Source organism: Polyodon spathula, chromosome 36 (assembly GCF_017654505.1).
Source record: "Polyodon spathula isolate WHYD16114869_AA chromosome 36, ASM1765450v1, whole genome shotgun sequence".
NCBI lineage: Eukaryota > Metazoa > Chordata > Actinopteri > Acipenseriformes > Polyodontidae > Polyodon > Polyodon spathula.
In genome coordinates, this window is record NC_054569.1 from 3,534,188 (window position 1) to 3,560,531 (window position 26,344).

General features: G+C 41.1%; 1 long non-coding RNA gene across 1 annotated transcript; it reads right to left on the reverse strand.

Moving 5' to 3' along the window:
* Nucleotides 1-1,847: 1,847 nt before the first annotated feature.
* LOC121303973 lies at nucleotides 1,848-26,344 on the reverse strand. The gene is made up of 3 exons (XR_005947893.1): nucleotides 25,168-26,344; nucleotides 15,664-15,847; nucleotides 1,848-1,953 (listed from the first exon to the last, which is right to left on the reverse strand). It is a non-coding gene; the product is annotated as an uncharacterized LOC121303973 (long non-coding RNA).

Sequence of the window (26,344 nt, forward strand, 5' to 3'; positions counted from 1 at the left end):
AAAAGGCTATAAACTGGATTTCTGTTCTAAAATATTGCATCATTTAAAGAACATCTGCATTGACAGACCTAATGGAATGATTGCATATAAAAACCCAGAAGATCTATATGCGACACAGCGTGGTTAATACAATATGTCAAATATCCTTTAGATCATAATGGTAACCCAAATTAAAGCAATACAATAAGTGCTTCTCATACTCTGCACAGCCCCCACATTTAGATGGGAGCTTCATTTGTGAGCGCCGCATTGAGCGTGACACAGCCCTGTAGATTTACACATTAAACCCGCTCTCTATTTCCAAAGATCTCAGCAAAGTATAGATACAACTAAACTAAAGTATAGATACAAAGAAACAGGTCAAGCCAAAGCAATTGTGCATTTCTGGAGATGAATCTGTGCTGTATCCCCTACCACATGTATTTATCTATGTATTGTAATGACAAGGCTTGTTAAGTCAATTCTCTAAAAATCTGTGCTGCATGGACAAAAGTTACAAAATGCCACCACTGTCTGGCTCCTGTGTGATTTAAAAAAAAAATATATAAGATGTAGTATAATGTATGTATGAAAAATCTGAAATGCATTCAAAATTAGTTTGTGTTCAGTTCGATGTGTATAAGGAATAAATATAGTTATGCATAGACTGTGCCACATGTAAAAATGACTTTGATGAATGCATTCCAGAATGGAATTCATATGTTTTTTCAGACAGGAGAAGAAAAAAATAATATATTCTAACTATCATAAATTCTACCACACGCACTTTCTGATTTATTTATTTTTCATGTGCGTGTTATTCTGTAAAATGCAATAAACCACCCAGTGTGTTTCCCGATATTAAAACGACAGCATTTCAAATCTGATGTCTTGAAGAAGATACTGCATTGTGTAGAGTTCTATTTTCAATCCATGTGTTTTCCAGCACAAAGCACTGCATGTGAATATGCATTTCTATGCCGTATGGTACTTGATAGACCAGACAGTGCTCTAAAGCAGTCAGCGGGTTTCTGACTGTTTGAGGATTAAACTAAGACTAACATCATGATTCAAGAATAATAATACTCATTATGATAGGACAGTGCTGGAGCTTGCCTGGGCTTTGCAAGATCAAACATTCGTTCCAGATTGAAAGGAATATTCTTTCAATTTGAATTAGTATACTTTCTACCATATGACACTAAAATATGATGCCCCATCAAATGAGCTATTAATGAAAGGCCAGTGACGCTCTTCTGTACAATGGCATGTGTGTGATTTAATTCAGATGTCATTGTGTTGCACGCAATGCAGACACTTCAAATTCTGTCATGTCCTAGTATTAATACAACAGAAAATATTATATAAAAAGTATAAATCAAGTTATATTAACAAATGGGTTTCCTGTCACGTTTGCCAATACATTTCAACCAGTTTGTTCAAATATTAAAATATTTGTCCCAGTATTACAGGAGAGAATTCTTAATTTTTTTTTAAAAAGCTTCAGAATGAGAGAATGAAAAGTCAAACTTACAGAGATATATAAACGTTGTATTTAATTGAATGTGTTTACCATTAAAATGTAGTTTTTATATATAAGTTTACGCAGATGGATTTCGCGTTTCATTACTATTTTTTAGTTGAATTTTCAGTTTGAAAGGTGGATAGTTATCCTGTTTCTCTCAATGCAGACCATAACCAAAAGCCTTAGGTAGGGTTAGGAGAACTAGCCATTACAGAATGCAGAATCTTCTACTCTGTTTTCAAGCAGCAAACATGTACAAGCCCTTATTGTTCCTGAAAGCATTTCAGGCAGGATCACGGAATAGCAGCTAAAGACATCACTCTCTCTACTTACTGTTAATGCTGAGCCTGGCCTCACAAAGATTACACTGCAGACAGATGTTTGAACGTGTCCTTTTCTGAATCAAACTGACAGCAAGCTGGGGTTCAGGGCTCCGCTGCTCTATCTTTCTGTAGGAGATTCAAAGTAAAGATTTAATTTTGAACTCATTTGAAAGTGAGAAGCCACGACTGCAGAGATGTGATTTGATTGAAACGTATACTGCATTTGAGGGCTACATTTAATATTTATTTTATAAAGCTGCAAATAATATATATATTTTAATCATGAGAACCAACTTCCCCTAATATCATTACAGAATAAATCTGCCATTATTGCCTGTTATATTTCAAAATCTCATGCTTTTGTATGAAGGAAGGGACAATATCTCACAAGATAAATAAATGTATCTATTTTCTCCGCCACATTCTAGCAGTTCCTGGTTACCTGGTTACATGACAGCACTGAATAGTCATGACAAGGGCAAAAAGATGCATTCCTGGACTGTGAAATCAAACATTCCTGGTAGAATGGGAAAATTCACCTGCTGATGTGCCCCAAAAAACATTCGGCCAAGTCACAAGTCATATTACTAGCTGTACACAGGCTGAACAATGGAGATGATGTAACAAAGGGAAGAATGAAAGGGAGATTCTAAAACTAGGGACATTCTCAATACACGTTAAACAAACTGCTTCTGGAAGATACTATTCATTGATAAGACATGAAGAAAAGGGTCAAACGTTTAAGAGGAAAAGAAGAACTGAAAAAAAATGTTGCAGGATGAAGCAACTGCAGTGTTTATAATTGTAACTTTGGGCTCAAAATGTGCCTTTCAAAACAGGGTCACAAGACTCTAAAACTAGAATAAACACAAATATCATAGCAGTACAATATTATATATATATATATATATATATATATATATATATATATATATATATATATATATATTCGTGCACATCAAAGCTTTCTATAAAAAAGGTGCTGACCATTCTTTATATATTAAAGAATGGCTCTTCAAAGTCATAACATATTTCTTAGCAATGGTAAAGCAACCATGCATGTCCGTTAACCCTCTCGTCCCTGTCTGTGTGGAGTTGAAACCCTGTTTAATTCACCCAGAGAAGTAGCCTGTGAAAGATTATGAGGTTTGACAAAAAAAAGAATAATTCATGTCACCGTTGAAAAAGGGCTGCAAAACAGGTCGAAGCAGTGTCCTCCTGCTGTCTGTGCCACGCAGATCTGAAGTCCTGTGCGGAGCCATCCCCCCCCCCCCCCCCCCCCCCCCCCCCCCCCCCCCCCCCCCCCCAACCCTATCGAACCAAACCACCCCAGCCCTTCAATTAATGACACTGCAATCAGATCGATGAAAAGTAATAAGAAAAAAAGGTTTGCATTTCTGTACTTATTAATTCGCTGACTAACACCGGAGGCGAACGTGGCTGGAAAGAGAATGGAGGAGCACATGTCTGGCAGAGAGCGCGGCTGTTGATTTCTCGAGCGCAATATAAGAGAAAGGATCTGATCGAGGCACCAGAACGTGTGAACGCCCCCCCCCCCCAACACAGAGATACAAACTCTGATCACTTCTTTTTTTGTTTGACAGCTTAGTGACTTTAAAAGAGGCCATCTGGAAGATTTCTGTAGAGACATTCTGTAATCATGCTCTGTGCCAGTGTTACAGGATTAACGGGTCTGTCTAGAATTTGGATTTTCAAAGCTCAGAAGCTTGTGTTGAGTAACGTGGCAAAATTTTTTTTTTAAAAAAGTCTCCTTAGTTTTCCACCATAAGTGATTATTGAGTTCTGAGGGTGTTTCAAGCAACTTACTGCACTGAAGTCAATACCTTAGATAAAGAAAGAACACATTTTTCTTTAAAAAAAAAAAAGCTCTCTAATGGCGTGTTAGTCTCCAACATGTCTGTTTCGTTTTCTGCCTTGTTTTATTAAACTGTGTCTTCATACCTCTTGACTCGCACTGTATTCCGGCCGGAGTGACATTAACAGGAGTGATACTAAGAGGGTTAGTTCTGTATTGTCAACGTCTGTGAGCAGGTTACTAAGAAAATCACCTGGAAGGCTTGCAAATAATCTGACCAGCAGAGGCCATCAATGACCAGAACTTTATACACTTCAACCAAGAGTGGTTACATTCATTTCCTCAACCTGTATGCAGCTCAGCAGTGTTGAAAGAGTTAAAATCCCTCTGGTCATAACAGTATCTCTTTACAAATCTTCATCATAACATAATACCTGCAAGGGACTGCGTACAAAGAATCCATTCCACTAAAGAGCGTAAATGACATGGGAGACTCAAAATAGTGAGCACTTCCCATATCTAGGTCATCCGAGCTGAAGTTAATTTCCCCCCGAGCCCTTGGGAGGGCCACTCTGAAATGTTTTTTTGGGGGGCTGAAATAATTACCTGCCACACAGACAGCAGTATATTTAGACCTGTGAAAGGGGTATGGAAAGATTAATGACACTGAGGGGACCCTCCACTGCTGTAGCCATCGCAAAAGCCCCTGGACACAGACAGATGAATATATATTGCAGCCATCTCCCAGCTCAACTGTCACACTCTCACACGCTCAGCACAATGACATTTGCATGAAGCTCAATAATGTCAGTCTGGGTCGATCTGGTTTTCTGTGCGATGCGTGCTGTGTCAGGACACCCAATAATATTACCAATTACCGAGGTCTGGAGGGAGGCAGCTCAGAGGAACAGTGTCTAGGTCTTGCAGATGGGAGTTACGAGGTCAAATCCACATCCACACACAATCATGTGTGCGCACTTCTACACCTGTGTCTGCTTCGATCCATTGATCAGCGGTTTTTCTATCAAAGCGGTCTAAATGACTTTATTTGAATTTTATATAACATGTATACAATGCATCAGTGTTTATAAAAAAAAAAAACTATGAAAACAAGTTAAATAAATTGGTACAATGTATAATTTCTGCATTTCCAGGTAAATATCAGAGTTAATATGGGGGATGGTTAGCAAACTAGCTTCCCTCCTTCTATTCTTTGTGAATGCAAACCACGCGACGCTGGTAAAGTTTGGCTGCATCAGCACTTATGCCCAGCATGTTCAGACATGTGACACTAAAACTATCTATTGAATATAAAGCCATGGTTTATATTCGATAGGTTTTCATAGTGTAAATCAGTATTCTCACATGCTTGAGTGCTTCAGTGAAAACTGGCAAATACCAGCCTATAGCTTTGTGCAACCCCTCGTAGATTAAAACTACTTCGGGAAGTGATTAAGTAACATGAAGATGTTGGGTTTTAATGAGCGTGGTATTAAAACCAAAACATCTCCCTACATTACAAAACAAGCAGTTCATGCAACTATCTTCCAACACAAGAAAAGTGATAAATTCGCTCTTAACAAGTACAAAATTCATTTTAAAGTCTTTTAAACTTCCCACGGGAGATTATTATGTTGTTACTTGCTGAACGATTCCTTTTTAACCCAATTACTATGCTGTTGTAAATCTGATATATGATATTTATAACACAGGCTTATAAAATAGCAACTCTTCTAATGTAAGTCTAGTCTTTGTTTAAGCAAGGAGGGATACTGCACCTTTAAAAACCGTTACAACTAAGCACCCATTCATATTTCAGAGCTGATAACATACTAGAAATAAGAACCTCACAGCTAAAATTAACGTCTCATATAAAGTGGTTATTTATCAACAGAAACGGCCGCAGATGACATAAAGGAGCAACTGGGGGGGGGGGGGGGGGGGGGGGGGGGGGGGGGGGGGGGGGGGGTGAAGCTGCTGCAAAAGCAGGGGTTGGCTGATTCCATCGAGGGCTCTAGCCCTCCCAAAGAAGAGCGATGTCTCCTTCATGAGCCGTCAGTCTATGAAATTCCTCAGATTGGTAAATCTCAGCCACCAGACAGTCATTTAGTGTTTCATCCTCAGCTGTAAAACACTCTGAGCACTTCACTCTAAAATGCCATTAGCAGCCCATAAAGTAACTAAACTAGAAACAAACAACCCAGGCTTTGAAGTTAGAGGCTTGTGAGTTGTCTAAAGTATTTTCTTATTCTTTTCAGAATTTTATAAATGGTGTTTTATTTCCCCCTTTCAGACAGAAAGAACGATAATGACAGTTTGTAGTACTGCTGTAGCTTGAGAATCGAGTCCCTCAGTGGTGGTATATGTAATAACACCAGAAGAAAGTTTCAGACTCAGTGACAAGCATTTCAACTGTCTTTCTCAATGTCGTCAATGTCATTTAGCGAAAGAAAGTACAAACTAGCAAGGAGAAAGTGAGCAGCACAAAGGCACAGTTTTACATTGTTCTGAGTAGTTTCTTGCTAGTTGTTTACTTTTAAAATACTTGTATTCTAATTGAACCCTTGGACTTGCTTCAAACCAAGGCCCTACATTCTGCAGTTGAGCTCTTCATGGTAGAATGAAACTTTTCTTTGTTTTGCCGGTGGCTGATTCCCTCGGTCATTCTTTCATTTTGAAAGTAAATTCCCTCAGCAGTGTATGTCCCATTGTTCACGAGAAGCGGGGCTCTGATAGGCTGGTGGTGACGACATGCTTTGCAATAGTCTTCCAGCTCCTTATTGACAAACCTGCTTTGTCAGGCTACAAATGATACAGCAGAACCACCTGGCAAGCTTACAGCAAGAAAATGAGGATCCCTTATCAAAACCGAGCTGCACTAAAACAACAGTAAATGCCAATAAAGGTAGGGAGGTGGCCCCAAAATAAAGCACTTCATTATACTGCAATAGTTTGGTGCGTATTTTATCAGTAGGGGATCAACATGATTTGTCTGCCAGGAGAGGTAAACTGAAAGATGTTTGGCACAAAAAAAAAGGGATTTGGAATGAGATGACACAGATGTGTTCCTCTTGGAAGAGAACAGAGACGTCCTTGAAAAAGTCACAGATGCCAAGAAGACAGATAATCTTCCTTAGGAACTGAAGAGGTTCTGTATTCTGCACTGGCCTCTAAAGCTCTACTTGGTTTCAGTGAATCATAGTGACCAGCTTGGGCAAACAAACCCCTCTCACCTTAGACGCAAACCTAGCCTGAACCCAGAGACAGAAGAACATATCCAACAGAAGACAGTGCAAGTACAACATGGCTGTGTCTTTATAGTCTTGGTGCTCTGATTCTTGGTAAGAGCATTGAGATGAGTTAGCGACTTCATATGTGCAAGACGTGGCAGTTGCTGCTCTTCAGTTCTAGTTGCAAGACACATACATCAGATTTTAGATCAGCCTAAATGTCGTTATATTAGTAAGCACTGAGTAAGCACTGGTGTGCATCACCAGCAATACAACGAGCAACTCGATCCACGGGAAGATCACTAGATGCTCTTGCTCCTATAAAGACAATCTGGCTGGCAATGTTACTGAGGCAGGCGACTAGAATCGAAGAGAAAAATTTAAATAAAGCATTATTTGCAGCAAGAACCGTCCAATATGACTGCAGACACCATGAAAGGGAAAGATGAGGGCAAAGTAAACACAAATAATACCTAGGAAACTGCATTTCAAGCTACATTTGAAAGATACCGAGTAAAGGTTTGTCGAGTTTGTCTTTTTGCGTGTTATTATACTGAGTAATAATCACTGTTCAGCGTGTTACAGTATGACTCAGGCTGTTCTAACAATACTCTGCACCCCCTTTTCTGCAGCACATTCTCTTAACACGGCTGGATAGCTGATCAGTTACGGCCCCCTGATTAGTGCACTGTCAGCATTCAGTTTATCCCCTGTAGGTGCGGGAGGCATGCATGTCGTCGTTTTCCGGAAACCGCAATGCCCCTTTTGTTTCCACTGTGCTAATTGGTTCCATGTTTTCTGTTGTGATACAATCTAAACATTCCTACAGTAAATGGCAGCCTGCGACATCTCATCACAAAACACTTTAGTTTTTGTTCTTTTTTCCGTTTTTCCCCCACGGCGCTCACTACTTTCAGCCAGAGATTAAACCCGAGTGCCTCTAGCGTTACCAGTGCTACTTGATCCTGACGCAGAACCTTTTCAATCTTCAATATGTTAAGAAAAAAAAAGAAAGAAAAAGCACAGTTGATGTGCACTTGAAATGAGCACTTGTTTAAAATGAAGCTACAGAAAATACTAATAAATCTTTTTTTTGTCAACATCTGAAGAAAAAAGAATAAAAAGAGTTGAGTTAGTTCCATTCCATCTACCATTTGTAGTTATGGAAAGACTAAGATTACAACAATGTTTTCAGTGTTGCATTGTCTTATACATGAGTCATAAATTAATGAATTGCACACATGCACCAAAACTGCTTGTTTTTTGTGGAAGGGGGAAGGGGAGTGCATAGCTGCAAACAGACTGTAACACAGCATCATGTAACCTATGCAGGAAATATATCTTTGAAATATTTGAAAATGATCTCCCTGAGCTAGTAAAGATATCATTCACAGAGCTCTGGGTTCAGCAGGGGGGCCTAAAATACCCTCTGGCCCATATGAAACACAGAAACATACATTCTCCCACGTGTTGATCCCATTGCCAAAGTAAACACTGTGAACAGAACGCTCCCTAACCCTTGCAGAGATCACACAACAACACTTGGATCCAAAACTTTCTATTAAAACGGCACTGTTTAAAATCTGACTCCACTACATTTATTAAGCAGTTCTTAAATCAATCTATTATTTCTTTGCTTGCATTTTAAATTTCAATTTGGAACACTCAGAACGTCTCCACACTTTGGGATCTTTGGATTGTGATTGGCTGCCACTCATGAGTGGCAGCCAATCAGAAGACTGAGCTCTTAAATGCCCATGTGGATGGTGCCGGTAGAGTTCAATGCTGAACTTTGGGCTCTTGGATAACTTTGATAAAACAGTTTGCTGAACTGCCCAGACGCACAGAGCCTCCCCTAAGCTCTCAAACCATGGCAATACGCCATCAAATCCATCTGCCTCAACAGTGAGACACTGCTTTTTATTACATTATTTAGTGGGATGTCATATTTAACTTTACGATATCTGGGTAAAAGCACCCGTCATTTATACAGAAACTGTGTACAAGGCCAAAAAGGGCTGGGTACACATTGATTCTCCTTCAGGGACTAAGGTAGAAACCTCTAACAGCAAACCTTGGACATGCAGTCTATGACGCTTTTGTAATTTTGAGTTGTGGAGTGGGGATAAAAGTAAATAACCTAATGTACTTTTGAAATGACACGTTAAATGAAGGCATACATACTCCTGTATAAACACACACACTCAATTTACACATCTCTCATTATCTCATTAACGCTTGATCGATCGGTATCAAGAGTCCGTTCCACCATGCTGTACAAAACCTGAACTTAAACTGAACTAAACATGCTTAAATGTAACGCTTACAGTGTTTTATACATAGAGCAAGGTAGCGGAGGGATGGGTTGATATGTATTCTCCCCACCTTCTCCTCGTAAGAGTGCTGTGTCATCAACTCATGTTTCACTCCTTTGTCTCAATAATGATCAGAGTGCAGCTCTTCCCACATGGAATTCCACATGACTTGCAGTCACCACTGCAGCAATCAAGAATGCTAGCCAAGCCTTTTAAATGTGAGTAAAGCATTACAAGAAAACTATATACATCTACAGACTCAACATCATCTCTTTGAAAGTGCATATAAAAACCTCTCAGCATGGCATTCAAACGGCTGACTGCAAACCCATGCAAACATATAGGGTTCCATTTGTACAGAAAACAACCACAGCTTTCCATTTTACATGTTTCTAGCTGGGGCGATGCCTGTGGTACGAAGCAGCTGTTTGCTTTGCTTTTTCAAGTAGTGAAACTACTGAAAGTGTGCAGTTGCTGTTTTGTTAAAGTCTGTCTCAAGCCGCTTTCACATGAGTTCAAGAGCTGCTCTTTTAGTTGCCTGGCGTCTATATATGCAGCACAGGCTCGATAAGCGGCTGCATCATCTGGCAATACTCTGCACTATATGCAAGGTGCTTGTGCCTTTACATGTACAGCTGGCAACTGAAACGGAAAAGCAGAGCCTGGACTCACAGTCAAAGCATCTTAACACAAAACTGCATTAAGAACCATTTATTGCAAAGAACACGTATGGCTACAGCAGGACACTGGAATGGGAAGAGCCTCTCTTGAACTCAGTGAAAGCTGCTTAACACAACATTTCAAAATAAAGAAATCAAGGAATCAAAACGAGCGACTGCAGAAAGAACCACTCCTGCAAACATCATGAAACATGCAAGGTATGACAATGGAGTTCTGAAGCTACTTCACCAAATAAAACCCAAAACGATATACACTGGGGGGACAAATCCAAACGACTCCTTGTGTGCTGGAACTGTCCTAACCGTTTGCCCCTCGAGGGTTGTGAAATGCAAAGCCCTTAATAAGTTCAGTGAACAGGGGACACTGCAGCTGTATAATCCAGCTCGAGCAGCTGTACCAGCATGCCATGTGTGTCTCTCTCTCTCTCTCTCTCTCTCTCTCTCTCTCTCTCTCTCTCTCTCTCTCTCTCTCTCTCCCCCCCCCCTCTCTCTCTCTCTCCTCTCCCTCCCCTCCCTCCCTGCTGGGTCATTCAGCAGCTTTTAATTTCACTTCTGGCTTATGTCTCACAGCTTATGCATTGGTCAGACAAAGGGCTGACACAGGCTGGTATTCATGAGAAGTTTCAAGTTTAACGTGAGAACCGTCTCATCTCCTGACCTCTATTAGCATATGAATCGCACAGAAACTTGGAAGCAGAGAGCGAGAGAGAGAAAGCGAGGGAGAGGTGATCAGGAACTGGCAGCAAAAGTCATAAAGCAAGCATGAAATATTGTATATGGCTAAGGGAGACATAAGCCCATCTCTCTGGTTATAGCTATCATAAAGGATAATGGAGTAGTATGGTACTGTGCTATAATCACATTAGTATTTGATGATGCATACTGGTAGTCCAATGCAGTAACATCTCAGTGACAGTATGCTTTGGGATCACGCATGCATTTATGTATATAAGCTCAATACTGGGATTGAGGTTTTATTGCCCATTTTTCCCTAACTCAACCCCCTACATACCAAATATCTTGGAATACTTGAAATGCATGCATGCATACTCTACATACATGCATGCATACTCTACATACATGCATGGATTCCCCAGGGGCATAATGTAACAGCACTTGCAGCTCTGATATTTTCTATTTAAATGGCTACATGAAAAGGTTTGGCTTGTAAGAGAATCATTAAATGGGCTGTGCCACTGACACAATCAGCAGTTAAACAACGCACCTTGTATTCAGACAATGTGAGACTACTAAAGCCGGTAATAAATATTAGGTAAGAGTTTCTGGAATTATTTTGCCTAGGTATTTCAACATGCAGTAAATTCCAAGCCCCTCTCTCACTCCCCAGCCAAAACGAAAGCCCCCGAAACCAAATTATTTATCGCAGACGCTTCACTAAATCTACCAGCCCCAGCGAGATTGACCCTCTTCATCACATGTTATCAAACATGCCTGTCTGACTGAGATATGAAAAAGGAAACAGAAAGAGTTACGCCACTGACCTGTGTTCAATGGAGATTAACAATGGCTTCACATGATCTAAGACCAGAGTATTTCTATTAAAAAAAGCAATTAAGTTTAAAGAGTGTTTAATGAAAAGAGCGGCATTCCACCAAACAGGAGATGTCGCATTTATCGTTCATCCTGGATATCACTGCTGTTGTAGCTGGCTTTATAAACTGCCTGTCTTACTCTTTGTGAAGCACTTTGTACAGAACAAAGTCTGCAATTCAGAGTCGCAGGGCTCAGCTCTATGAAAGAACACATTGGTTCTCTTGAATATTTATCTGCTTGATCGCCACACATGTCCATCTGGTAGAAAAAAACCACAGCAGGACACATGGTAGGTGTGCAGATGAAAGTCCAGAGGAGACAATCTTGTTATGGTCCCCCAACTGAAAGGGCTGCTTTGATCGGAGTGCAGCCCCCTGGGTTGTGTGTTGTTTCCTCGCAGGTGTGCCGGTGTCAGGGCTCTCTGACACTGGCCTGGGGACAGCTGGCACTGGGTGGCGCGCGAGGTCCTGTCGTGTTTCATTTGCGGTTGGGCTTCCTACAACAGTAGAAATCTGGACAGAACTGAATCTACGTAGATGAACAAAAGAGTTATGGGAGACAGCTGAAACTTTTAAAAACCTTAAAAGGAGTTGATAAAGTTTGATCACTATTTCAACCACAGCCCTCAGACCGGCCTAGAAGATGAACTTCGACAGCAGAGACACTTGCTCAGAGAGCGGCGAGTGTGTAGAACGGGTTACCTATCGTTGGGATCCTTCGAGACAAAGTAGTGGACGGAGGTTCTGGGATCAGCTACGAGGAAGCGGACGAGCTGTGCCTGACTCAACGGCCTCCCCTTCAGAACGCAGGTCCATATGATCCTGTGAGCTTCACTTACATCTGTCGTTCTACACTTGTAAACAGGATGCTGGATCTCAACGTAATTATTCAGCAGGAATATCTTCATAATAGCCATGTGCAGGGAAGCTGTCTGTCAATGGTCTTTTGACTTTATTGCAGGCCATTTCACATCCACGAAACACAAAACAATATGAATGCATTGTGTGTAGGGTGTCTCCTATTATTATAAGAGATCCTGCGTAGTTTCTGGCTGCTCACAACTCTGCAAAATGATTTATTTTATAAGAAGAGACATCCAACATAAAATATATATTACAAATCAAAGAAACTAAATTATTAGGTAATGATTTATACACATGATGACATCAATAGATAAGATGTATTGGAACAGTGACTCATTTCTCGGCCATGTTTTATCACACAGAAATAAAATTCTCCCAAAATAAAATTCCTTGAAACAACGGAACCGTGTTTGTAGCCTGGTAGCACAGAATCTGAACACACACATGTAGTGTCCAGAATTGATGGGCTTACCAGCTGTGAATCCTATAGTCTGATTACTGGGCTGCTGAGATGCAACTGTGAATCCTATAGTCTGATTACCGGGCATCGCTGAGATGCAGCTGTGAATCCTATAGTCTGACTACCAGGCATTGCTGAGATGCAGCTGTGAATCCTATAGTCTGATTATCGGGCATTGCTGAGATGCAGCTGTGAATCCTATAGTCTGATTATCAGGCATTGTTGAGATGCAGCTGTGAATCCTATAGTCTGATTATTGGGCATCGCTGAGATGCAGCTGTGAATCCTATAGTCTGATTATTGGGCATCGCTGAGATGCAGCTGTGAATCATACAGTCTGATTATCGGGCATTGCTGAGATGCAGCTGTGAATCCTATAGTCTGATTATTGGGCATCGCTGAGATGCAGCTGTGAATCCTATAGTCTGATTATTGGGCATCGCTGAGATGCAGTTGTGTTTTTTTCTTATCTTTATTATAAAGTTTATCAGGGATGACTGACACAAGGCCAAACAGAAACAGCTTCTACTTGCATGTGGTTTTGTTCCTCTATATAATTCAGTGAGACTGCCTGGATTTACTGCCTGCCTAACCACCATGCCTGAAGTCTTTACACACTGGAAATGAGAGCACTGTTCTAATGGTGCAGAGCAGCATCACTCTTTCACGAGATGCCCCAGGGACTGGCTATACTTTTATAACTGCTGTGAAGCAGACAAACAGCCAGTGCATCAGAACACGAGTCATTAAGATTAATTAACCCTCTTTTAAATCCAGATCTGAGAAATCCTTGTGCCGATGTTCTGCAATCTCTATTGCAATGTTAAACCCTTTTCCCCAAAACATCTGGCATTGAATTTACTGAGTGTCTTTTGTAAGTGTTTCTAAATTCAGCGCTTTTAAGTGTTTCACAGCTACGGACAGCACTGAGAAAGACTCGATGCGTTCCTCAAAGAATTTTCTAACTCATTGTGCATTCTACCATTGGGTGTGTTGATAGCTGGGTTATGAAACACAGGATTATAAAAGAACAACGCTGTATCGGTGTGTAAAATATACATGCTGGAATCGGGCATCAGTACTGAAGCTTTAAACAAATAATGAACAGGCAAACAAACTTTTTAAATACATTAGAGGCGCTGTCCTCAAGGCACAAAGAACTGCCTTTGTCACAGCAGAGAGAAAGGTGCATTTATTCCCCTAAGGAGGTCATAAATTCAATTCAGAACGCAAGGGCACTGTAGCCATTTTTCTTTCAGGACAGTCTTAACCCCCCTCTAATCCCTCCTACTACAAAAGGCTTATTCTCAGCAGGGTGGCTAGAGGGCGGGGGGCTTATCTGGATACTTGGATTGTCTATGAAATGATATAGATGTCACACTTAGCCCAAACAGTACATACTGGGATAGGCCTGCATGAGTGTGTATCGAAATCACTGAACAGACTGAATTATTGATAGAAAAAGACAACAAGAGTTCAGAATTATGCAGTATACGTATTTAATAGAAGCGACTACTGCACTGTAGAGCTTTTTTATTTCGTTATCTGGCCGTGTTAAATATATGCGTGATGTGTACAGCAACCCAAACATGCATTTAAACAGCTGTACTGCCAGTGACATTGGAAAGGAGCTGGGAAAGTCACAGTCGTCTCATGTCACGTCAGAGGGACTGAGAACAATTACTGGAGCTGACTTTAGCAGCAGTTCACCAGTACCCTGGCAAAAAGGCACTAAAACACACAGGAAGGGTTCACTTTATCAGAAGCATGAATGTCCTTCACCTCAACACAAGGTACCAGGATAACACTGCCTATAATAGTGCTGAGTACAAAAACAAAACAACACACTTTCCAGTCGCTCCAGTTTACTATAAATGTTTATCACAGTACATTTCAGTGCACTTTGCTTTTCCCTGGCTATACCATGCTTTACTATGCTTTACTGCACTTTGCTATGCATTACTATGGGAAACTTGTATGAGGAACACTATATGGACACACTGTTCTAATTGAAAAGTGGACTACACTGTGTTCATTACGCTTCATTGCGCTCCTTACTCAGTCAATGCTGTACAGTCAACATGCTAAAGTACAGGTTAGACTGCATTTTTTTCTTCCTCCTCTGAACTGAAAACAGCACTGTGGTCCCTGCAGCCCACAATGCAGGTCAAGGAGTTCTGTTCTGTGTTTAAAGAAAGAACCGCTCCCAGGACAAATACGTCTGACTGAGACAATGTGGTTTAATGCATTCTTTTACAGGAAGCAGAGGAGGAAGGAACATTAAAGTGAGCAAACAGGACACATCAGTTACATGAAAGAGTTACCAGCGTGCAGGACCAGTCGTCATTCGTATACCATTCCTCACCCCCCCCCCCCCCCCCCCCCCCCCCCCCCCCCCCTTCTCTCTTTAAAAACTGCACTAGAGAACCAGGCAGGACACTGCTGCAGAAAACTGTAAGCACACCATTATCAGTTCCCAATGTGGGGTACCCTTCTATCGATGGCAGCCTCATCCCACTAATGGGGGGTCTTGATTGAAGGCTTTCCAATCTTAAAGGGAGTAGATAAAGTTAACCCTAGCCAAAACCTTAAGCACAGCATCAGGAACCAGGACCACAGGGCACAAATAGAAATGAAACGCATTCAGAACAGAGAGTAAGAGATGCTTCTTTCCACAGAGAGTGAAGGATGACCAGAATTGTGAAAGTTGGAACTAAACTACATATTTCTGCATTACCACTTTCTCTATAGCTCATGTTTTCATCTTTGTGCAAACCTCTTGGTCCATAAAAAAAAAGACAGTAACTACTGCAAAAGCACAGCTCTGGCTACAGAAATGAACATTTTTTTTTTTTTTTACGAAATCAACCGAGACCTGTGCACACAAACAGTAAGAGAGTGGATATAGAAAGTCTCACCTTTACCGAACAATTTAGTCTCCTGCTTGCGGTTCCCATGGCAACTAAGCACAATGCAAGGGGGGCTGAGCTGTCTTTCCTGGGGCGTAATTAAATTACACTGAGCAGAAAGAGTGATACAGCGCCTCAGTATGGGGTCCAGGCTCCCTCTCCACCTGGTTGTCTGCCCAGGGCCTGACACCAGCTAAAATAAAAGGAGACAGAAAGAACGAGGTGAGCACAACAAATATGCAGAGCACTGCTGACTGTGTGACAAGGGGACTGAAGCCACTTTAACGGTAGCTGTCAAAACACACCACATCAATAAGCATTAGGGTTTACACTTTCACAGCCGGTATCTTTACTCTGCTTGCAATTCAAACACAAACAGGTTTAGCAAAATGAAGAGCTTACCATTTACATTGGGCTGCCAACGATAGACATGGAAAAAAAAAAAAAACTTGATAGAAACTGAGCAGCAGTTGGACTGAAGTTGTTATACAGGTAATTTGTGGTTAATTTATTTGCTGTTCAGGTTCTTCACCCAGACTTCAACGGTGCATTTGGCAGCAAAATTACGACAGAAAAACGTCTAACAACCCAGGAGTATGTTCATATCCACTGCCTTTTCAAAAATTAGAATCAGCCGCCATACATTTCGTATAGCAAATAAATGCTTCAAAAGCTATTGCAAGTGACTCTGCAGCAGCAGTTGTTGGTGCATAGTTCACCCCCTGGTCTCTGTAAGTCGCTTTGGATAAAGGAGTCAGATAAATGATTCCCGAACAGCACTAATCTTCCAGTCGAAATGTCTGTCAAATAATGTTTGATTTTTCTTTCAGTACTAATATTCATCTCAGACTCCCTAATGGTATCTTAAGTAGGGTAGTGTAAGAATAGTGTTTATCAGGGTCTGGCAAACCAGACCAATGGTACAAAATCAGTTTCAAATGACACTTACAAGACCTTTAAACTTCTGGGTTGCTTATTGCAAATGTTTCTTTATTACATCATACTTTTGAACCTTGTGCATTTCATCATTATCTAAATATTTTTTATGGGAGATTTTGGCCAAAAAATGCTTGAAAAACAGATGAGCAATATGAACAAATTCAAAAGGAGATTTGAAACATGACCATCTCCACATTGCAAATGTCTGGACTGGAAGCACACATACATAAAAAGAATGACAAAAATCACCATTAAAGCAACTCAGTAGTTTTCATTATAAATAGATTATCATGTACATTCAGTTAATCTGCTTTTAAAACCTTCGAACCACAACATCCACGGCACACTTGAAAAATATTTTGTAACTGCTTTAAAAAAAAAAAAAAAAAAAGGTTGACAGACTTCATGTTCACCTGCCAAAACTCTCTCTCTTGCTCTCTGTCTCTCTCTCTTTCTCTGTCTCTCTTGCTCTGTCTCTCTCCCTCTCCCTCCCCCCTCTCTCTCTCCCTCTCTCTCTCTCTCTCTCTCTCTCTCTCTCTCTCTCTCTCTCTCTCTCTCTCTCTCTCTCTCTCTCTTCCTGGCAGCCGCCATTTCAGCACTTCAGAGTGTTCCAATCTGTGCAGAAAATGTCTGACGCCGCTCCCTGCTCCCTGCGTCTCTCAGAGTCTCATCGCACTTTACAAGCTGGCACGTTTTCTTCTTCTGCTAATCGATATTCTCTTACTTTTACACAGCGTTACAAAAACAATGTTAAAAGCAAAAGTCTTTATTGGGGAGTTAGCTTATGTTGCTATGGAACCTAAGAAGTGGATTGGGGGGGGGGGGGGGGGGGGGGGGGGGGGGGGGGGGTTGATGTTACGTTTATCAAACGGTTTCATTGTCATTGTTTCCATCACAGTAAAAACGCATCACATCGCATCCACGGGACGTTTTCTTTGTGTAAGATTGTCATGGATATGGCTGCGTACTGCAAAAAACTTCATGGAAAAAAAGGGGATTCAACACTGATTTAACCATCAGTCTTCTACATCACATCGCAAGGCCAGCGTTGCATTATTTAACATTTTCCGGTTTTGCTGGTGTTTGTAGCTAACAAGCTTGTTGCCTTTTTCTTGGGTTTGAAGGAGAGCATGTTTGATTTGTACAAAAGCCCCGCTGCTGCAGTGCGCTGTAGCCATTATGTAGAGCAGATCTGCTTGTGATGTGGTCGTCTCGCGACCCCCCCCGAAACCTTGCAGGGAGACCCAGAGGGTCCTGACCCAAGCTTGAGAATCACTGCCCTACAGGGTCCTCTATGACCTGTGGTGGTTCTAGAATTGCGTCAAGTGTCAATATCTCCATTGTGACCTCACTGCTTAATGATTAAGTTTGCACATAACCTGGAGGGGTTGGACAATTATTAACACCTGCAATGTGTTGCCCACACTTTTGCGCAAGCAAGACGTTTCTCATATGACTGAATAATTTGTTGAGAAAACAGAGTCCCGAACATGCATGCCTTAATAAATAAAAATGACCTCAAGCTGGTTTCAATCATGAAGACAGCAAATCGGACAGGCTCTGATGGTTGACGCTTGCTTGGCAGGTGCTTTGGTATCCAAGTGAGCTCAACTCTGATGTTTCCCAAGGAAGTTTATGATTGTCTTGCTTCAGAACACACCTTGGTCTGAATCCCTGAAGCAATCAAAGGTGGTGACCACTGCGGAGCAGCCAATTAAACATCCTCCTGTCAAGTCAAGTGGTTTCATTGGTGCTTCCAGCTCCCACACATTCGACACTGAAAGGGATCTTCTCATATCTGCAGGTTCTACCTATCATTTCTACCGAGCCTGGCTAAATATTTGCTCTCCTGAATGATCTTAACGGACTCTTTGTTCAAAGAGATGCCTTAGGAGCCATTGAGCTAACTAAGTGGGGCAGGGGCAGCCTTGTACAAACACGCTGGCAGGGTTTTTATTGCTGATAAAAGGCTGAGTTTTACGAGGGGCTGCCTCACCTTCTCTTGACAACAAGGTTCAAACCATCTGTTTTGTCATTGTGTTGCCCTGAAGATGTCAGGCTTGTAAACGCTTCATCTGCTCATAAACCCCAAACAAAGGGTCATTATCAGTGATGTAGGGTCTTACCAGCCCGGGTGACAACATGTAACCAAAAGATCGAACCCCCCCCCCCCCAAAATGAAAGCCTTTCAACATGAAACATAATTGAACCAGTCATGAAATAAAGATATTTAGGAGACAGGAGACGCAGTGTACAGCAGCAGCAGCACCACCACAAAGCAGCCTCAGGTTGTGTCTGTGCGGCGGATGCAGAAGATTCCAGTGCACAGCGCGCAGGAGGAGAGGGGTGTTGACCTCGCTGCCCTGCTGAGATTACATCACCACGCTTCAGTATCCCAGCCTGGAAACGCTCCGTCTGGAATCCCTAGCAAAGAACCTGCTCTCCCGAACGTTCGCCTCGCCAGGCTCACCACGCAGCCCTGTTTTACCAGTGCCCACTGGCTTTAGCACAACGCTTACTGTTTGCATTTGGCATCTCTGTTACCATTTCAGTATGGAAGTCTAGAATTTGAACAATGTCTGTGTTCAACGGATTTATAACTGTAGTTGCTATTGATAGATAACTTGCATTGAATAATAACTGCATTGTACAGGAACACGTGGCACTCGTGGGAATAGGCTTGGAGCGTTTTTAAATAGGACGCGATAACATGATTAAAACTCAAATGTTGCACAGGCTTGTTTAGCTTATGCATGCTGGTTGCAATCCAACTGTTTTTAAAATATGGAAATGGGAACACTCAGAGTTCTAATTTGCATCTCTCAGAAGCAGCAGAGCAATTAAAGATTCTGACAGGCTGCTACGAGCTCTTAGCGAAAGCATTCAATTCACACATAATGGGGCATGAGTGGTTTCGTCAAGCTCTGCTATGGTTTATGCAATGTTTTTTTCTTTGACCGAAAGCTATGACCTCAGTGACACATGGAATCAGAAGCAGAATTAGGAAAGCATAAAGACGGAACCCACCCCCTTTTTACCCGCTGCAATTTACTGCAGAACTGAATTTCCTTCCCAGTGGTAATGCCACTGTTTTGGTACCATTTTTTCTACAGTGTTACGACCCATTGGCAGTATGGAACTGTGCTGGTAGCACTTGCAGATTTTCAAATGGCATCAAAATGGAATGAACCATCCCACACTAGGGCTGGATGGCCAGCCAAAAATGATCACAAATCACGTTTTGACTCCTTTTTTCCCCCTAGTCAGAAATGCTGTCCTTATTTCTTAGTGAGATGCATTAAGCCCTTCTCGAAGGTACATTAAAAGGGAATGGATTGTGAACCTTTACTCGACCAGCACAGGAAGGGTTTCTTTTTCCTTTAAAACTACCACATTTTGGATTAAAATATACCACAAGGTCAAATACAAGTTCAGAATTAATTTGATAGTCCTTCCACTTACAGATGCACAGCACAAACTGCATTTGACAAAAGACACAATTCCTTTACAAAGTAAAAGATTCCAGGTCAAACTTTCTAATACGTGATTGCTGGAATCTAGATGCCTGTATGTTCCATCGGACTGTTCTGTTATTAGTACAAAGGAAACTGATGCACAAATGAGATCTGAAAATTTTTCGTGGGTAATGTAATGGGGTAACTAGGTTTATTTTTTTAATGTTAAATATACATTTATTTTCCAGCTAATTAAAAAATAATTATTCTTGTACCCGTATAGCAGGTCAATAACCCATTTCTCATTTCTCATTTCTGAAGACCAATGGGATTCCAAACATCAAAGTGAGTCTTCAAAGGCAGTGAGTTTAGAATCCATAAATATGACAGAAACACACAGAGGATCCAGGACAAACAGCATTCATTATTAAGAGAGGGTATGCCCCTGCTGTTCCCTAATGTGCATGATATAACATTAGACTGCTCTTTGCAAAGAGATTCAATTACAGCAAAGGACTGAGAGACAAGAGATGCTATAGTTTCCAATCCCTGTTCAGCTGCTAATACTATAGAAGCAGTCCATGTGTGTTTTATACATCTCGTTTTGATTATACTGGGTACATTTCACTCTATAGAGAGTTCACTCTCATGCAAAAACAGCTGATTCATGATTGTTAGCACATTCTGCGGAGATAACAGGGGCTGCCGTGAGAAATGTCTTTTAATGAAAGCCTGATTTGTTCAAAAATTATTACTGGTAATCACATATCAGAAATCAACCAACCACAGTGAAGTATACCTTTTGTAAAATGGATCACCCTATTTATTAACTTCACTCTTTAAATTTCCTGCAGAATTTCTGTTTTTAATGAATAGCCTCACCACGACACAGCACCTGTAGGCCTACACCCATTACTCAGGGGCTGTGGCAGTTGATTTCAGACTGAACCATTTCACGACCAGGGGAGGGCAGAATAAAAGTAACATTTTAGCATGAGATGACACCTCATATAGAATAAGAGACACCTCACACATGACATATTAACTTATAATAGGTCTAAACTTGCTACCTAGAACCGACTGTTGAATATCTTCAGCCAGCTGGGTATTACTTGTAATATTCATTATGATCTTTGGAAAGTCCTTGTTGTCAGGTCCCTTCACTGGTTAATTTCACCTGAGCAGTGTCTTTAGGGCCGCCTCATGCTACTGGCTGCAGTGCAGCAGGGGAAGCAGCTGAAGGTACTGAAGGAGTCAGGACAATTGCACTCTACAGGTGAAATGAAGGAAGTGCACCACTACCTGAAAGAAGGACTTGCAAACAGAGATTTCTTTACCCGAGTGCAGTACCAGATCACTTTATAAAAGGAAAAGCCACGTTGGCTACACCATGTGTTTCTTTCAAAATTGATATTTATTTTATTTTATTTTTTTTAACAGTAAAACCTGTGAAAGTGTGTAACAGGTAAGATGACAGGAATTCTTTCGTTAGCTATAACCCGCTTTCACTTGCAGACGGATTGCATCAAACAGCAGGTACAATAAGTCCTAGCTGTGTGACAATACACCACTAAACAAGAGCAGCATCTGAATAAAGAACACAATGCGGCTGGTGGGAAAGAAAGCTGTTTCAACCAAGCAGAAATATGCAGCGCTGGTTATGAAAACATACGCACCCAGGTGCTGCGCGTACCCAGTGCTGACAATGTGCTGGAGGCATTCGCAAGCTTGTCAGCACATTCTTCATTCCCTCCTTACTGTCTTACTGTTTCAAAGTGCAGGCAGAAGCGCTCTGCCCAAACCCCCGCTTCTGTTTTCTTACATAATCTCTGGCATTAACTGAAAGAGCCTAGAGCACCTGGGGCCCTGCCTTCTTCTGGACTGCAAGCACTCCTGCTGCGAGAGGAATGCTGCCCCTGCTAGCCTGTTAATAATCCTGATACGAGAGCCCTTGGGGGTACTGGGAGTCTTCACGACCGTCTCTGTGTGTTCCCGATTATTAAACGATTTAAACTTTACGTTAAAGGGTACATACGGACCTTTTTTATTTTATTGTGCTAGAATGTACCTTTCAGAACTACATTTCCCATCATCCCCCTGCTCACATATGCAACTGAGATGGATTTACCAGTGAGCACGAGGATGATGGGAAATGTAGTTCTGAGCGGTCCATGCGGGTACATGGGAAGCCATCTTGAGGCAGGGAATGCAATTTAAAAGTTTAAAAAAGTGGTCAAAATGTAAAAAAAAAAAATAAATAAATAAATTAAAACAATACAAACACCTTACGTAAACAGTGGTAGCAGCACATGGGAACATAATAAAATAAAAAGGTCCTTATATACCCTTTAAAGGTAGTCATTAGAGGGCACGTTTTCATTTTTTTTTTTTTTTTTTAACTCTGAACAAACAGCTTACCTACATGTTGTAAAACTTTCTTTTAAACTAAAAGGTACACTTATATAAAACCCAATCTTATTTACTTAAATTAACCTCACTGCAATGATATGATCGACTTATCGATCATATCATAATCCTGAAGACGGGATTCGTTATTAGCTGTCCTGTTGTATCAGTTCATAAATAGTGCACTACATATTACTGTGAACAATAACCAAACAACACATGTTAACACGTTAATATCGGGGATAAAGAATAACTTCACTGAGAGGCACGGTCTATTTTTAAATAGAATCACGGAAGTGAAATTAGCATGATACACGCAGCCGAGCAGCCAATGCAACGATCCCTGAGGAATCCTCAGTGAAGACGACTGTGCACAGCCAGGACACAAACCTGCACCGTCCTGACTGTAGGGCCCTTCCTCAGCATCAGGACATGCCTTTACCAGGTGAGCCCGGCTCTATTTCCGATGGCTGTCATGACCCTCACAACAACAGCAGCTAAGTGTCTAACTCTGTAGCTGTACGAATATGTATGTGTATTGGACCACTTGTCCTATATTATAAACAGAGTTGATAACTAAGGTTTGGTCCGGCAATCCCACTCTTTGTTTATCTTCGCACACTGGCCTCCAAGGCTTACTTGGTGAGTGAGATAAGGAGCATAAAGGACGACAGACAATAGCCTTCATTGTAGTGACAGCTGCAGATAATTCATCATACTTTGCATGTCTTCCAGGACCCATGGTTCCATCTTCTTAAATGCATGTTTTTTTTTGTCTTCCATTACATCGGTAAGGAAATACAAACACTGCTAGGAATGAGACCCGTTCCCAGGCAGCTGAAGTAAGAGGTAAAGTGGTATTGTTAGCTTTTCATAATGCAAACAGAGGCATTGGAATGACCCCGGCCTTACTGGCACTCTGTACACAATGCTGGCTATTCAACCTAGATTCACCCAAGAGAGCGGCTCTTAAAGGGACAGCGACCAGCTTTCACAAGAGTCGGACATGCACAGAAGGATCAATGGCAAAAAGGAATGCTCTCATACAGTGTTTTAACTTCTAATATTGATTTAGATTTAGTAGTACAGAGTCTAACAATCCAATCTTTCAATAAAATATAACTCCCCTTATAAAAGTTTCTCATAGTAAAAGCATAAGAACAAAGCATAGTGATGGTACAGCATTGGTAAGCATTATAAAGAATAGCGAGTTAAGGTTAAGCATATTAATAAACATGGCAAACCAGTGTAAACTATGGTAAATGCACAGTACAACCATGGCAAAGGCATGGCAAAACTACAAATTGAACGTGCAACGACACTGTGGTAAACTTTTCTAAGCCGTATTGGTCAGGTTGGGTTTACCGCTTTCTTCTTGAGTTTCTGTGCCTTCATCAGAGCCTTGTTGGCTGTCCATGTTGTTTAAGCTGTCACACCCTTAAGAGTACAAACCCTCCCCCTTTCCACATACCACTTCTCAGTAAATGTATTGGAGGGTTGAGTTTTCAAATAGGGTTTTAATATACTGATAATGATTCGGAACACCTGTTCAGCTGACAACAGCTTTTACGATTTAGAAATGCGTGGGTTTTTATTTTAGCAGTTCTGTTTGCCAATGTTATGTGGCGCTATCTCTGTACTTTAAATCGCGAGACGCAGTTAACACGAGCTGAAAGGTATTTGCGTTTTGCTTTAGCATTTTCAAACTCCTGGAGAATACTGCATGATGAAAGAAGATATTTGGCCCACTGTTGTCTTTTGAACTGACATTGTTCTGAAACATCTTACTGTACACTTGTGCTGTTTATATATTGAGTTCATCCACCCAGAATGCATCACCCCGTTCTGATATGAGCAAAGTTCCACAGCAGACTGAACACAAACACAGCTGTCACCTCTACATGCACTAGATATAAACACTTTTCTGTCTGTCTTCAGGGATATTCAGGGATCTCTCTAGGCGTGAGTGCTGACAAGGCCTGTCCCTAAACTGAACGAGAATCAGGATCATCATGAAACACACACCAAAAAACAAACACCACCTTCTTTGGCGATCGTGCATCTGAAACAATTCAATACGTCATCCAAGAAAACAGCTGCATAACAAGCGTTGTACTTTATCACTCTAATTATATTAAAGTATCCACAGGTTTACACTTCAGAACATTACATTCGTTTTGCTTTTCACACATTCCTATTTCTTTGTAAAGTCTGCACGCGTGTCGTTTCTTGTACAGGGGAGTGCAGCTCAACCTTTACAACGTATTTCAAACTGCATTCAACGTGCTTTTTGCTGCAGAAATATCACCGTGCAAAAGATTCAATTCTCCCAAAAAGAAAAAGAAAAAAAAAAAAAGGAAAAGCTTCTGGATATGTTTTGCCTCGACAAGAGATGCAATGCCTTTAGGCATGTGCTAAATAATAAGTCTGGATCTGAACTGCATGTCGTTAGACTTTTAATAATGACAGAAAAAACAGCTGTTGATTATAGTGGTGTGCGCAGCTATATACTTATTGCATTCAATAAAACTTTTGTTTAAGTTCCACGTGGCATGCAGAAGAATAGGTTACCAAAGTTACATTTATTAAACACAGAGGTTTGTTTTTTTTCTATGCATGTGCTACAACAGTATGGTGGTAGATAAGAAGCACAGAACATATTGAAAACACTAATACAAGTTTTAAAAACACCCATCTCCAGAGCAATACTGACCCATTGAGAAGGCTGTAGTTTTGCCCTCTTCTTTTTTTCAATAAAAGTTCCTTCTTATGTTATCCACACAATCTTCAATGCACAACAAACATCAAACCAGCACGACTCCAGCACTCCCATTTCTCATTCTTTGTATCATTCATAGCTGTTAGTCAGTCCACTTCCCCCGAGCAGCAGCAAAAAAAAAAAAAAAAAAAAAGCACCAAATCTCCCAGCTCTCTCCAGTCTGTGTCACTGAGTTCAAATTTAGAGTCTTGACAGGCATCGCAGGCAAAAACTCCTCACTGAGCATGCTCTAAGCAGCCGGGGGCTGAGAAGAACATCTGAAATGAACATTACTTCCTTCCCACTGGCTGCTCCTTGTGGAAATACACCTCCTCTCCCAGTCCCTTTCAGAACGGCAGAAATGCGCTCTGAACCAAATTCAGACAGCGTGCGTACAGCTAGACAAGACCCCTGCAGATCAATAAACCAGTAACCCTGCCACTTCTGACACAGAGAGAGAGAGAAGAGGAGGGGTCGGGTTACCAACCAACTCAGAGGCAAACTTCTCTCGTCAAGGGGCAGCTCCTGTGGTGGAGCAGATAAGGACCGGAGCATGGTTTTAAAGCCACAAGAAGAGTTTTTAAAATCACCAAGTGTGTATGACTGGAAACTACATGTAGGTTAGTGAAATCAATGGGGACTATATGGATGATCTGAACAGATTAAATATTAAATCAGAACTGACCTGTAAACAGAAGACCCTTGTGATTGCGGTGAGACTGCTGCCTTTCAGCATTTAGGATAGACTGCTTGTCACTGTGCTGCTCCCCCGACTAAAGGGGCAACATAATCAACATCATTTCATAATCTATTGTTCTGTATGATGCCTACAGCTATGGCCAAAGGTTTTGCATCACCCAGCAGAATGAACTCATTTTGCTTCATAAAGTCGAATGAAACCTGCTGGATAAGGTTAGAGTAATGTGTTGAATTACATTCTGCATTATAGTTTTCCATCTACTTAACAAAAAAACTAGCAAAAACTGAAGCATTTGACATTTCAATACATGTACTACTACTGTGGCTTCCGGTAGACTTTTGAGATATCCTTTTCTAGTTTCTTTGATTATGTAACATTGAATAAAAGATCAAAATGATGTTTTCTTTGTCTCAATCTAAAATCAGAGGCAGT